This window comes from Acinonyx jubatus, chromosome C2 (genome assembly GCF_027475565.1).
Source record: "Acinonyx jubatus isolate Ajub_Pintada_27869175 chromosome C2, VMU_Ajub_asm_v1.0, whole genome shotgun sequence".
Lineage (NCBI taxonomy): Eukaryota > Metazoa > Chordata > Mammalia > Carnivora > Felidae > Acinonyx > Acinonyx jubatus.
Genome location: NC_069384.1, coordinates 130,635,010 through 130,648,191, shown reverse-complemented (window position 1 = coordinate 130,648,191; position 13,182 = coordinate 130,635,010). Strand labels below are relative to the sequence as shown.

The 13,182-nt window shown below is 42.0% G+C and overlaps 1 long non-coding RNA gene across 1 annotated transcript in view; it reads left to right on the top strand.

The window, feature by feature from the left end:
- The first annotated feature begins 3,626 nt into the window (after positions 1-3,626).
- Positions 3,627-13,182, top strand: part of LOC113599977 (uncharacterized) — a 30,826-nt gene continuing 21,270 nt past the window's right edge. The window contains exon 1 of the long non-coding RNA XR_003420975.2: positions 3,627-5,629. This is a non-coding gene — a long non-coding RNA (uncharacterized LOC113599977). The remainder of the gene's footprint in view (positions 5,630-13,182) is intronic.

The window sequence follows — 13,182 nt, the reverse complement described above, 5'->3', positions numbered from 1 at the left end:
GGGTCCCCACTTCCGGTCCAGGGCTCCTTCCTCTAGCCTTCTCCGAGTGAACCCCACTCCTAGCCTCAGCCCCAGGATGCGCCTTCCACAAAAGTCCTTCCCTCCATGAGATATGACTAGTGCTGCTTGGATTTCCGTGGCTGAGCTGAATAAAATCAGGGTATTTAAAGTAGAAAGTAGGGAGCTGTGTAGGGCGTAGGATAAGCATGGGCTTTTGTTATCAGAAGTCACTTGGAATCGTGACCTCATCATTTACCCTCATTTGTAAAATGGGGATAGCTGCTGAGAAGCACACCTACTGGAGGTTGCTGGTCCGAGGCGGATCATACGCCGAGAAACAGGAGTGATGTTCTCAAGAAAGCTGAACAGGCTAGTAAGGACCCTGGCTGTAAGAAAAGGCCTCTCTACCTTCACTAGTAGTTGGCTGAGGGGACACCCATGAATAAGACTAACTAACAGGAGCAGTTATGGCCCCAAAGTCCTACCCCATAAAGGAAAGGCTGCAAAGTTTTCACTTGGAGTATTTAAAGTTGGCCTGATGACATAGGTAACCTCTCAGTTACCCCACTCTAAAATACATGGGTTGTAGGGGCGCTTAGCTGGCTCAGTTGGTGGAATATGTGACTCTTGGATCTTGGGGTTGTGAGTTCAAGCCCCACATTGTGTATAGAGATTGCTTAAAAATGAAAACTTTAAAATACATTGGCTATGAAATATACTACTTAAGTGAATGAGGTGACATAGTCCATCAGAGTTTTAGCCATGAGCTAATGGATTGGATTAAGAAACAACAAAAATAAGGCTAAGCATAATAAAAACATGGCTACAGTCCCACTGCCTCTGTGCCTTCCTGTTGATTCTCCCCAGGCAAACCTCTTATCATTTCACCGCAGGTTAGGACAGTAGAGCAGCAGGGCTTTCCACATTTCGGGTGCCAGGGACCCAGGAAAGCAAAGCCACAGTTTAGTAGCAAAACTAACGGCATTTGTTAAATCAGACTACAAAGAGTGCACCAAGTATTGCCTTGTTTTCACAGACAGAAAACGGCTCCAGAAAGGTAGTGAGTACTAGTTAACAGTACTATAGAAAGTAGTAGAAGTATCATAGTATTATATAGTTCGTATCTGTACTATATATAGTATAGTACATATATGCTATACGATGTATACTGTATACTGTACTATACAGTACTAGGTATATGTTTTCAGTTTTTGATATACTACATAAATAATGCTAATAAAATTATATCACATGGTTTGGAGTTTGGAAATCTGGGTTCAAGTCCAGGACTTGCCCCACACAAGTCGCCAGCTTTACAGAGCCTCAGTTTTCACATCTGTAAGGCTGAGTTCTTGGCACCTACAGCAGAGGGCTGCTGTCAGCCTTTAACGAGATCATCCACTTGGGAGTGCTTTGTTCACTAAAATGTGCCAGCCAAGTGCTAGTTATTTCTATTAGTTTGTATTCCCCAAGAAAATAACCTCTCCCATTTTTCTTAAACCCCAATTTCTCTTCCAGAAGCCTGTCATTTTTAAGCATAGGGTCCTCAAAAGAGGCCGCAAGGGGGCGCCAGACGCTAAATAATCCCGTTGGCCTTTCCAGCGTGTCCATTTTTATTGTCATCGAAAAGGAAGGCAAATGCTTACAAATGTGTTTTCTAGGTCAACTTTATCCCATAAGATCAATTTTGGCCTCATTGTGGAAATAGCAAGGATGCTTTTATCCAGCGTTCAATATACCTTACCTATGGGAGGTGGTTTGCTTTCAACTGAATTTGGGCAACATTTTAGGTAATAGGTTCTGAGAGGGTCTGCAAGCCCCCTCCTCCCCCATCCCTGAATGGTTCCGTGGATTCATTTTTACTGTTGCTAGGGATTAAGGCAACGCAAGAGAAGGGTCTCAGCCTGGATACTTATTTGCCTCACACATTATTCATAGTTATCTTTGACAGCATTCAGCTTCCTATTTCACAGTCATCAACCAAGAAAGGGAAAATTGTGAAAGAAATCATGTGCACCAAGAGAGTAAAGCAGGACAGTGTTTGCTGTTGGGAGGCAAATATTGAATATGAACGTAAATAGGCTCTGCTTCTGAAGCCAAATGAGTCATTAAACACAAAATTAGCTACGTTTTCGCTTTTCTGCCCTTCTCACACACGTGGCATTTCAATAGCTAGTGTTCAGTAGGTACCAACTGGAAACAGGGTGCTGTGGGGTCACCCTGGCTGGAGTATAGGAGTAGGAGGACTGTGGGCACACACAGAGGTAGGGGACTTCACTGAGCCAAAGTGGGGCAGCTAGGAAACCAAGCACAAACACACGGCACCAGAGGAAAGAAAAAGAGGAAGAGAGGCTATGGAAAACCTGAGTGTGACAACTGTCACCATCACTTGGAAAGAATATTTCCACACTTTGTATTAGAGGCGTCATATGCTCTGGTTTAGGGCATGGCCGTGGAGATGAGAACGTGACGCAGAGCTCCTTTAGAGTATCTTCCCAAGCACGTCTAGAAAACCATTGTGACCGGCAAAATGAGACAATTTACAACTTATAACAAAATGGTCAGCTCTAATTAGAAATAGTTATTGAATTGAGACTCCCTTTGTTGCCTTTCAAATGAATAAAATTTATTTTTTTTTATATTTATTTATTTTTGAGAGACAGAGTGAGACAAAGTGAGACTGGAGGAGGGGCAGAGAGAGAGGGAGACACAGGATTGGAAACAGGCTCCAGGCTCTGAGCTGTCAGCACAGAACCTGACGCGGGGCTCGAACCCACAGACTGTGAGATCACGACCTGAGCCGAAGTTGGACGCTCAACCGAGTGAGCCACCCAGGCGCCCCTCAAATGAATAAAATTTAAAACATGCTCACACTCAGGGTGCCTGGGTGCCTCAGTTGGTTAGTGCCTTGACTCTTGATTTTGGCTCTGGTCATGATCTCACCCTTCGTGAGATTGAGCCCCTCATCGGGCTCTGCGCTGACAGCACAAGCCTGCTTGGGATTCCCTCTGTCTCCTTCTGCCTTATCCTCTCTGCTGACCCATGTGCGCGTGCATGCATGCTCTCTCTCAAAAATAAGTAAACGTTTTAACACACACACACACACACACACTGCTCATTCTCTTTCTGGGGCTCTTATTATTAAACATCGAACTTTCTCTACCACTACTATAATTTTACAGTCTGTTCTCTCTTTTTCCACCATCTCTCTTTTTTCATGTTTTGCTTTCTGGGAGATTTGATTCACAATCCTTCACTGAGTTTTTAACTTCTGCTTTCATATTTTTATTTTTTATATATTTTTTAAAGTTTATATTTATTTTGAGAGAGAGAGAGGATCCCAAGCAGGCTCTGCACTGTCAGCACGGAGCCTGATGTGGGGCTCAAATCCACCAAGTGTGAGATCCTAACCTGAGCCGAAATCAAGAGTCGGATGCTTAACTGACTGAGCCACCCAGGTACCCCATCTGCTTTCATACTTTTAAATTCCAGGAACCCTTTTGTATTCTTTCATTGTTCGTTTTAAAAATAGCAACTTAGTCTTGTTTCATGGACGCAGTGTCTTCTATCTCTCCAGGGCATGCATTCTCCTCAGGGACAAAACCTCAGGGACACTTTTGTCCCCAAAGGCACAAAACTTGGTTCTTTGGCGGTTGGCCAAAAAACCTTAGACCGTACAATGATTTGTGACCCTTCAAAACTCAACCCTATCAGACAAAATCATATTCTTTAATTTGTCTCATTAGGGAAAATAAAATTGAATTCTAATTTTTCTCCTCGAGGTGTAATTTAGGCTATCTCCCTGTACAGTGTCCCTGTGTATTAGTCGGAGTTCTCCAGAAAAACAGAACCTATGTATAGACAGGTATATAGATAGATACATACAGTTGACACGGGAACAACACAGGGGCTAGTAAAATAATCTGCAATACCTTAACCCTACTGTTGACTGCAAGCCTTACTGATAACATAAATGGTCAATTAACACATACTTTGTATGTTACCTGTATCATATACTCTATTCTTACAATAAAGTAAGCTAGAGAAAAGAAAATGTTAAGACCATAATAAAGAGAAAATACACTTAAGTACTGTGCTGTAAAAAATCTGCATATAAATGGACACAGTTCAAACCCATGTTGTTCAAGTCTCAATTGTATACAGTTTATGTATACAGAGAGAGAGAGAGAGGGAGAACTACTGTACGGAACTGGCCCACACACTCAAGAAGGCTAAGAAGTCTAAGAGCTGTAGTCCCAGGTCAAGGAGAGTGAGGCAGAGAGAAAGAATTCATCTAACTCTTGGTTATTAAATTAACCATCACTCTGTTTTCTCTCTTTTTTCCCCTTTCCTGTTTTGGTCTCTATCTTTATTTTTAGGAGCTTTTCTCAGATGTGTAGTGATCCTTGGTTTTCCATTTATATTTTAGAACGGGGAGCTGCTGGGAATCTCTGAGCACGAGGGGGAGCTGTCAATGTGGGCTTCCCGGTGTGGCGATCCGACGAGGCTGTTGCTTTGTATAACCTCTAGTCTGCTATCTTTAGGTCTCTCCCGAAAATAAGCTTTCAGCCCCTGCCGGGTGGATACCATCCACGCTACTCGTGATCTGGGAGCCAAGCCAGTGTGGAGTGGGGAGAATCTCAACATTTGGCACGTAAGCTTTCACAGAGTTTGCTGGGAAAGTGTTTAGGAGTACTATTTACGGTATAGTGGTGCATCCTCCGTTTTGCCTGGTGTGTCCCCTTAGGCCAAGAGACACATTTTGTGTTTAGCCTCTAGTCTTGTTCTGGGGTGGGGACTGTTCAGTTGTCTGGCCTTGGGGACATGGGGAGGGGGCTTGGGGGTATAACTGCTCCTCAAAGACCTATTTTCAATGCCGTCTGTACCCATGATCCTGAGGCACAAAACCTTTGGGAGTTCTCCGTGCAGACTGAGTTGCTTTCTTACCTTTCATCACTATTGGCTTCAGATTCAGCTTTTCAGGTACACTAGGTCAGTTGTTACTCGTCCCTCTGCTTTCAAGTCCCCTCTCCCCCCATTCTATTATGTCTTTATGACTTTATCCTGTACAAAACCCTTTTGTTATCATTCTAGTGGGGTTTCTAGAAGGAGCTGAAATGAGCGCACTTGTTCTGCCACTTAGTCTGCCATCTGCTCCCAGTGGGGTCGGGGAGGAAAGGGCCGCGCATAGACTGAGGGACAATTTGAGGAAGAAAGAGATTGGTGTGATTGCCGAGTGCAAAGGGGCTGAAGGATTTGGAGGGATGGAGAAAACTCAGGGGAGCTGACCTTGTGGTGTGTGCTTAGTATGAAAGATAGGCTAGTTCCAGGTATTCTCTTGGGCAGAGTCCAGGATGTTGCTGAATCAGGGTCAGGTCGCTATTCAGAGAGCTGCTTTAACCTGTGTCCCAGAGTATGTGTCAAGGACCTTAGAAATGGTCATGCTTTGTTTCGCCTTAACTTAATTTGTCGGATTCTTTCCTCCGAGACAAGCTAACATATCTATAAGGACTCCTTTACGATGGTGTTTATTAGCAGCATGATTTGTAACACTAAATATTAGAAACAGTCTACACCACGGTTCAGCCACCGTGACCCATGGATCAAATCCAGCCTTTCTCCCATTTTGGTAAGTAAAGTTGAGCTGAAGCACAGCCACACCCACATACACATTGTTTATATTTCCTTTCATGCTCTCACAGCAGAGACTATGGCCAGCAAAGCCTAGAGTATTTTCTAACTGGTCCTTTAATAAAAAGTTTGCTGACCCCTGGTCCAAATGACTAGTGAGGAAATGGATAAGCCAACTGAAGTACATCACACGACAAAATGGAATATAGTCAACGGACATTATATATAGGAAGTGTTTTTAAACTGGTGAAAAATACACATAACAAAATTTATCATCAACCATTTTTAAGTGGACAGTTCAGTAGCGTTAACTGTATTCACATTGTTAAAGAGCTTTTGCAACATTTTCATCTTCTTGGGCGCCTGGGTGGCTTAGTCGGTTAAGCATCCGACTCTTGATTTCAGCTCAGGTCATGCTCTCATGGTTCGTGAGATTGAGCCCCATGTTGGGCTCTGCTCTGACAGTGCAGAACCTGCTTGGGATTCTCTCTCTTTCTGTCTCTGTCTCTGTCTCTCTCTCTCTCTGTCCCTCCCCCACTCACTCATGCTCTCTCTCTCAAAACAAACAAACATTGTTTTTAATTGAAAAAAAAAAAAGAACAATTTTGTCTTGTAAATCCGAAACATTGTACCCACTTAATGCCATTTTTCCTTTTCGCCTCCCCTCCCTAGGCTCTGGTGAGCACCATTATACCTTACGTTTCTGTGAATTTGACTACTTCAGTGATCTCATATAAGCAGAATCGTAATCGTTTTTTGTCTTTTTTTGTAACGGGCTTATTTTAGTTAGTGTGACATCCTCAAAGTTTATCCATGTTGTAGCATGTAACAGGATTTCATTCCTTCTTAAAGCTGAATAAAATTCCGCTTTGTGTATATACCACAGTTTGCTTATCCATTCATCTGCCAATGGATATCTGGGTTGCTTCTATCCTTTGCTACAGCGGATAATGCTGCTATAAACACAGGTGTACAAATATCTCTTGAGACCCTCCTTTCAACTCATTTGGCCGTGTACCCAGAAGTAGGATTGCTGGATTGTATGGCAGGTCTGCTTTTAAATTTTAAGAACCCTCAATGCTGCATTCCATAGTGGTTGTACCATTTTTCAGTCCTACCCAATTGGAACGAGGGTTCCAATTTCCCCACGTCCTCAGCAACACTTGTTAATGTGTATATTTTTGATAGTAGCATTCTAATGGATATAAAGTGATACCTCATTGTGGGTTATTTATTTATTTAGCTCTGAAAATGTAGTCATTTTCATATAAAAGTATATTATTTAAACCCACATGTAGTGGGTTTATTGTTATTCTGAAATGAATCAACACACATTTTAGATATTTCTTAGTTTTAATTTCCAATGTGGTAGACATCGGTAGCTAGAACTCACATAAAAATTCTTTGGAGTCCTCCACAATTTTAATAGTCTTTTTTTTTTTTTTTTTTTTTTTTTTTTGGAGGCCAGGAGTGTGAAATCAGCTTTACTGGGCCAAAATCAAAGTGTTAAGTACTCGAAGTACTTATATTTGGGAAAAAAATAGAAAATCGTATTTGAAAGCATGCCAAGAAATCGGAAGTATTTAAACAATTCAGTGGTGGATGAAACACTTAAATTTGGTTTTAACAAGGATGTTGAGATAGGACAGTTTGTTAGCTGATTACAGAATAAGCTATTCATGTAGGGAAGAACTATCCAAAGGGATAGGAAGGCAGTGAGCAGGCCTAGAAGGGGTTGCTATGATGGGCTGTGTGGTTAGTAAACTGAGGGTTTGGTTTTTTTTTAATTATTTATTTACTTTTTAATTTACATCCAAGTTAGCATATAGTGCAACAATGATTTCAGGAGTAGATTCCTTAGTGCCCCTTCCCCATTTAGCCCATCCCCCTCCCACAACCCCTCCAGTAACCCTGAGTTTGTTCTCCATATTTAAGAGTCTCTTCTGTTTTGTCCCCCTCCCTGTTTTTATATTATTTGTGCTTCCCTTCCCTTATGTTCATATGTTTTGTTTCTTAAAGTCCTCATATGAGTGAAGTCATATGATAGTTGTCTTTCGCTGACTAATTTCACTTAGCATAATACCCTCTAGTTCCATCTGCATAGTTGCAAATGGCAAGATTTCATTCTTTTTGATTGTCGAGTAATACTCCATTGTATACGTATTTCTTTATCCATTCATCCATCGATGGACATCTGGGCTCTTTCCATACTTTGTCTATTGTTGATAGTGCTGCTGTAAACATTGGGGTGCATGTGCCCCTTCGAAACAGCATTCCTGTATCCCTTGGATAAATACCTAGTAGTGCAATTTCTGGGTTGTAGGGTAGTTCTATTTTTAATTTTTTGAGGAATCTCCATACTGTTTTCCAGAGTGGCTGCACCAGTTTACATTCTCATTGTGGGTTTTTTAAATGTGTATCTATCTATATTTTTAAGGGGGGGGGGCAGGAGGAGAGCATGAACAGGGGAGAGGAGAAAGAGAGAGAGAGAGAGAGTATCCCAAACAGGCTCCCCACTGTCAGCAGAGAGCCCAATGCAGGGCTCGAACTCGTGAACCATGAGATCGTGACCTGAGCCGAAATCAAGAGTTGGATGCTTAACTGACTGAGCAACCCAGGTGCCCCATCTCACTGTGGCTTTGATTCACATTTATCTGATGACTAGTGCTGTTGAGAATCTTTTCATATGCTTCTTGGCCATTTGTATACCATCTTTGGGAAAATGTCCATTCCATTTTTGTTGTTTGCCATTGTCATTGAGTTATAGGAGTTCTTTATATATTGTAGTATCTCCTTTTTGCTGGAGTCCTTTCTTGGTTTTACAAGGGCTTGGGTGTTGTAGCTTTCAGCTGGTCTGTACAGTTCTCACAGAGGTATTTTGGTCCATACATGTAGTTAACCTGTGTACTTCTGTGGGGGAAGGAAAGCCTGTGCCTTCCTAGTCTGCCATCCTGCTGATGTGACTGTCATAGGAAAATGTCTTTAACATTTTAATACAATGTTTATGTTTCAGTGCTAATCTTAAAAAAGATCCAAATATAAAATTATACAGTCTGTTCTGAACTATATAAAAATATTCTTAGAAAAAATACTGGTAAGAAATGTAGTACAATAAAATGTTAATTCTTTTCTGTACTCTCTAAATATTTTACAACAAATATATATACTTTTATAATCAGGAGGGAGGAAGGCAATTTAAAAAAACAACCGGAAGCTCAGAGGTAGACCAGGGGTCAGATTAGGAAAGGGGTCTTTTGTATTCAGGGACTCAAAGAGCGGAGAAATAGTGTTCTGAAGGCGTGCAGGACCGAGTTAGAAGAAAGAGAACAGAACAAAGAGTAAGAAACAATGAGTAGTAGTCAGGCAGCACCTTTGGGAGGGATGCACGGGGAGAAAAGTAACCTTCCAAGTCAACCAAAAATTCTGAGCAGCTGATCCTGGAACATCCCCGTTAGATGCATACTTTGCATGGGAAGACTTCCTCCCACTGTGACACAGCCCGTACCCTTTAAACCCAGCCTGAGGCCTGGGAACCATAGGGGAAGAGAAAGGGAAAACACTAGGAATATCAGTCCTTCATGTAATAACAGTCCAAGGTTGTCCAACTTGTGGGAATTCCCAAAAGCAGGGTGAACAACCATCCCAGTTGGCTAGGACAGTCCTACATCACAGGAAACCCCCTAGTGCCAGGTAAACCTGGGCATTAGTTGCCTGACAAGGCATGGGATACCACGTATACACACACACACACACACACACACACACACACACACACACACACACAGTTACCTAGCTTTGGCTTGCCCTTACGAGATAACTGAGAATGGATTCATCTTTCTTTAAGGTTGTTTTTTTTTCATTCATTTATTTATTTTGAGAAAGAGAGAATCCCAAGCAGGATCTGCACTGTCAGTGTCAAGCCCAGTGCAGAGCTTGAACTTACAAACCATGAGTTCATGACCTGAGCTGAAATCAGGAGTCAGACACTTAGCCGACAGAGCCAACCAGGAGCCCCTCTTTTTTTTTATTTTAATTTTTTGATTTTAATTCCAGTGTAGTTAACATACAGCGTTATATTAGTTTCAGGTGTACAATATAGTGATTCATAAGTTTCTATACGTTACTCAGTGCTCATCATGGTAAGTGTACTCTTAATCCCCTTGACCTATGTTACCCATCCCCCCATCTGCTTCCCCTCTGGTACCATCAGTTTCCTCCCTATAGCCAAGAGTCTGTTTCTTGGTTTCTCTCTCTTTTTTCCCCTTTGTTCATTTGTTTTGTTTCTTAAGTTCCACATATGAGTGAACTCATATGGTACTTGACTCTCTAGGACTCACTTCACTTAGCATTATACTATATCTATCTATCTATCTATCTATCTATATCACATCTTCTTTATCCATTCATCTGTTGACGGACACTTGGGCTGCTTCCATAATTTGTCTATTGTAAATAATGCTGCAATAAACACAGGGACACATGTAGCCCTTTGAATTAGTGTTTTTTATTTTTTGAGTAAATACCCAGTAGTGTGATTACTAGATCATAGAATAGTTCTATTTTTAACTTTTTTGGGAACCTCCATATCTTTTTCCACAGTGGCTGCCCCCGTCTCCATTCCTGCCAACAGTGCACAAGGATTCCTTTTTCTCTGTATCCTCACCAACACTTGCTTCTTGTGTTTTTTGTTTTTAAGTAGGCTCCACGCCCAATGTGGGGCTTGAACTCACGACCCTGAAATCAAGAGTTGGATGCTCTATACCAACTGGGCCACCCAGGAGCCCCTGTTTCTTGTATTTTTTTTTTTTTTTATCTTAGCCATTCCAACTGCTGTGAGTAATATCTCATTGTAGTTTTGATTTTCATTTCCCTGATGACAAGTGATGTTGAGCATCTTTTCATGGGTCTGTTGGCCACCTGGATATCTTCTTTGGAGAAATGTCTGTTCATGTCTTCCACCCGTTTTTTTTTTTTTTTACTGGATTCTTTGTTTTTTTGGTGGTGAGTGGGATAAGTTCTTTATGTATTTTGGGGTTCATATTTTATCAGACATTTCTCCAGTGGACAGTTTGGTAGCACCCCACTAATGAATGAGCACTTTTATGCAGAATAGAAACCAGTCCTGCTCTGGGCAAGTACAACTCAATCATAGCTTGGTGGGGCACCTTGGTGTTACACAGCTTGAGAGGATGGGATCTGAAACCAGCCGTAGCTCTCCTGGTCACGCTGTGTCCTCTGGCTACAGGGACTGTCTGCCAGAGGGCACCTTCCACACCAAGGTGCTCCACAAGCTATGATCGAGCTGCACTTGCCCAGAGCAGTACTGTTTTCTATTTTGCATAAAAGTGCTCATTCATCAGTATGTTTGTGCAGTGCACAAACCACACAGCCATTGGCAACAGGCCTGCCACTCGGACTCCAAAGGGGTTTGTTTCCTGTCCCAGATATCTCTAACATCAACAATGCCAGAAAAAAGAAAACACTTTCTTATTCAGTGGACTATACATTTTTGCCTAAAGATTGTCTGCCATGTATGTAAAATCCAAAATAAACACTGATTTTTTAAAAAAATTTTCACATATAGCATAAGGACCTGCTGGAAACAGATGAAAAACAACAACAACAACAACAACAACAACAACAAAAGACAACTGGGGGGGGGGGTATTGTAGCCAAGGATGAGACTGGAGGTGAAACTCAGCCCTTTGATTCGGCTTCTCCGGTTCCAGGAAGGAAGAAAGAACCCACCACTAGGCACACACATGGAGACCATCTGTTTCTTTTCAGCAGACCTTTTACTCTTGGTCAGTGCTGTAAGGGTCACCTTTTCAGACCTTCACTACATCTTCAGGATTGCTTCCACCCCCTTCTCTCTCACTCCTCCTTCCGAGTCTCTGATAAAATGTATGTTAGACTTTTATTTTATTTTTAAATGTTTATTTATTTTTTTTGGAGAGAGAGAGCGCACACAGCTTGGGGGAGGGGTGGAGAGAAAAAGAGAGAGAAAGAACGAACCCCAAGCAGGCTCCATACTCAGCATGGAGCATAGTGTAAGGCTTGATCCCATGACTGTGAGATCATGACCTGAGCCGAAATCAAGTCAGACGCTTAACCAACAAAGCCACCCAGGTGTCCCGAAACATATGTTAGACTTTTAAAATATATTTTCTATGTCTCTTATCTTTCCTTCTGCATTTTCCCTCTTTTTAATTTTTTTTTTACAAATTATTTATTTATTTTAAATAATCTCTACACCCACCGTGGGACTTGAACTCACGACCCTGAGATGAAATGTTGCATGCTCCCCCAACCGAGCCAGCCAGGCACCTCTGCATTTTCTATCTTTTTTAGCTGTTGGAGTGATGCTCTGAAGAATTTCTTCAGAGCTATCTTCCAATTCTCTAATTCTGTCTTCAGTTGTATTTCTTTTAGGGTTAAAGTTATCCATTGAGATTTGTAGGTATGCTTATATGTCTTTTGGTTATTGCATTTTTTTCCCTTAGAAGTTCTACTTAGTTCTGAGAAGACTGTATCAGTTGCTATAGTTTCCTGTTCCCAAAGATATCAACAAATGTGCCTTGTTGATCTACCTTGTTGGCTTATTTGAGGGCTCTATATTGAAAGTACCTTACTTCAAGAAGTACTTGCATATGCTTTTGTGAGGTGTACAGGGGGCACCAAGAGTCTCAAAATACCTTAAACCAAGTTCAAGGATAGTCCCTGACCCAGACAATTGGTGGTGGCTACCACATAAAGAAATAAACTGGAATAATAAGAAACAGACACACATTGAATATGGAAGATGGGCCTACAAGGGCCACCTGAGTTGGTACTGGGGTCCCAGGTGCTAGGATGAACTTAGTATCTTGTAGGTAGAGGCAGCGATCGTGGCAACAACACCAGGGAGAATAGTGAACCCCCAGGAAAATACAGACATTGTGGGAGCCTGCCAGAAAGCAGTCAAGACCATCCCAAACGGAAGGCAGAACAGCATCAACTGAGGTATATTGTTGGGAGCCACCCCCCACAAGTTCGTTTTCACCTCGTGAGTGAGAATTACTAACAAGCCCTCCAAGGGCTCATTGAGTACAAAGGTCAGCATCAGAATGTGACGTAGCAGTCTCAGGTGAGCTGGTAAATATGTCAGTCCACGGTAGGAAGGTTGTTTGCAAGGCAGGGACAGGGGCTTAGATTCGGGACTTTTTTGTTTGTTGTAAATGCTGTGTCATCTTAAAAGGACCATGTCCTCTTTCTGGGCCTTGGTTTTTCCTTCTGTGAAACAATAGTTTTGTATTTGATCAGTGTTTCCCAACTTTTAATCTTCACACAAATCTCCTAGGAATCTTGTTCAATTATGGATTTTGATTCAGTATGTCTGGGATGGGCCCTGAGGGTCTAACGAGCTCTCAGGTGATTCTCCTATTCCTGATCCAGCGGCCCAGATCTTAAGTAGAAATGTTGTACACAGACTCTAAGCTCCCTCCGGGATGGCTCTGGTCAAATAGGGACGCTTGGGGCTTTTGGAAGCTTGCTGGTTAAACGAATCCCCTT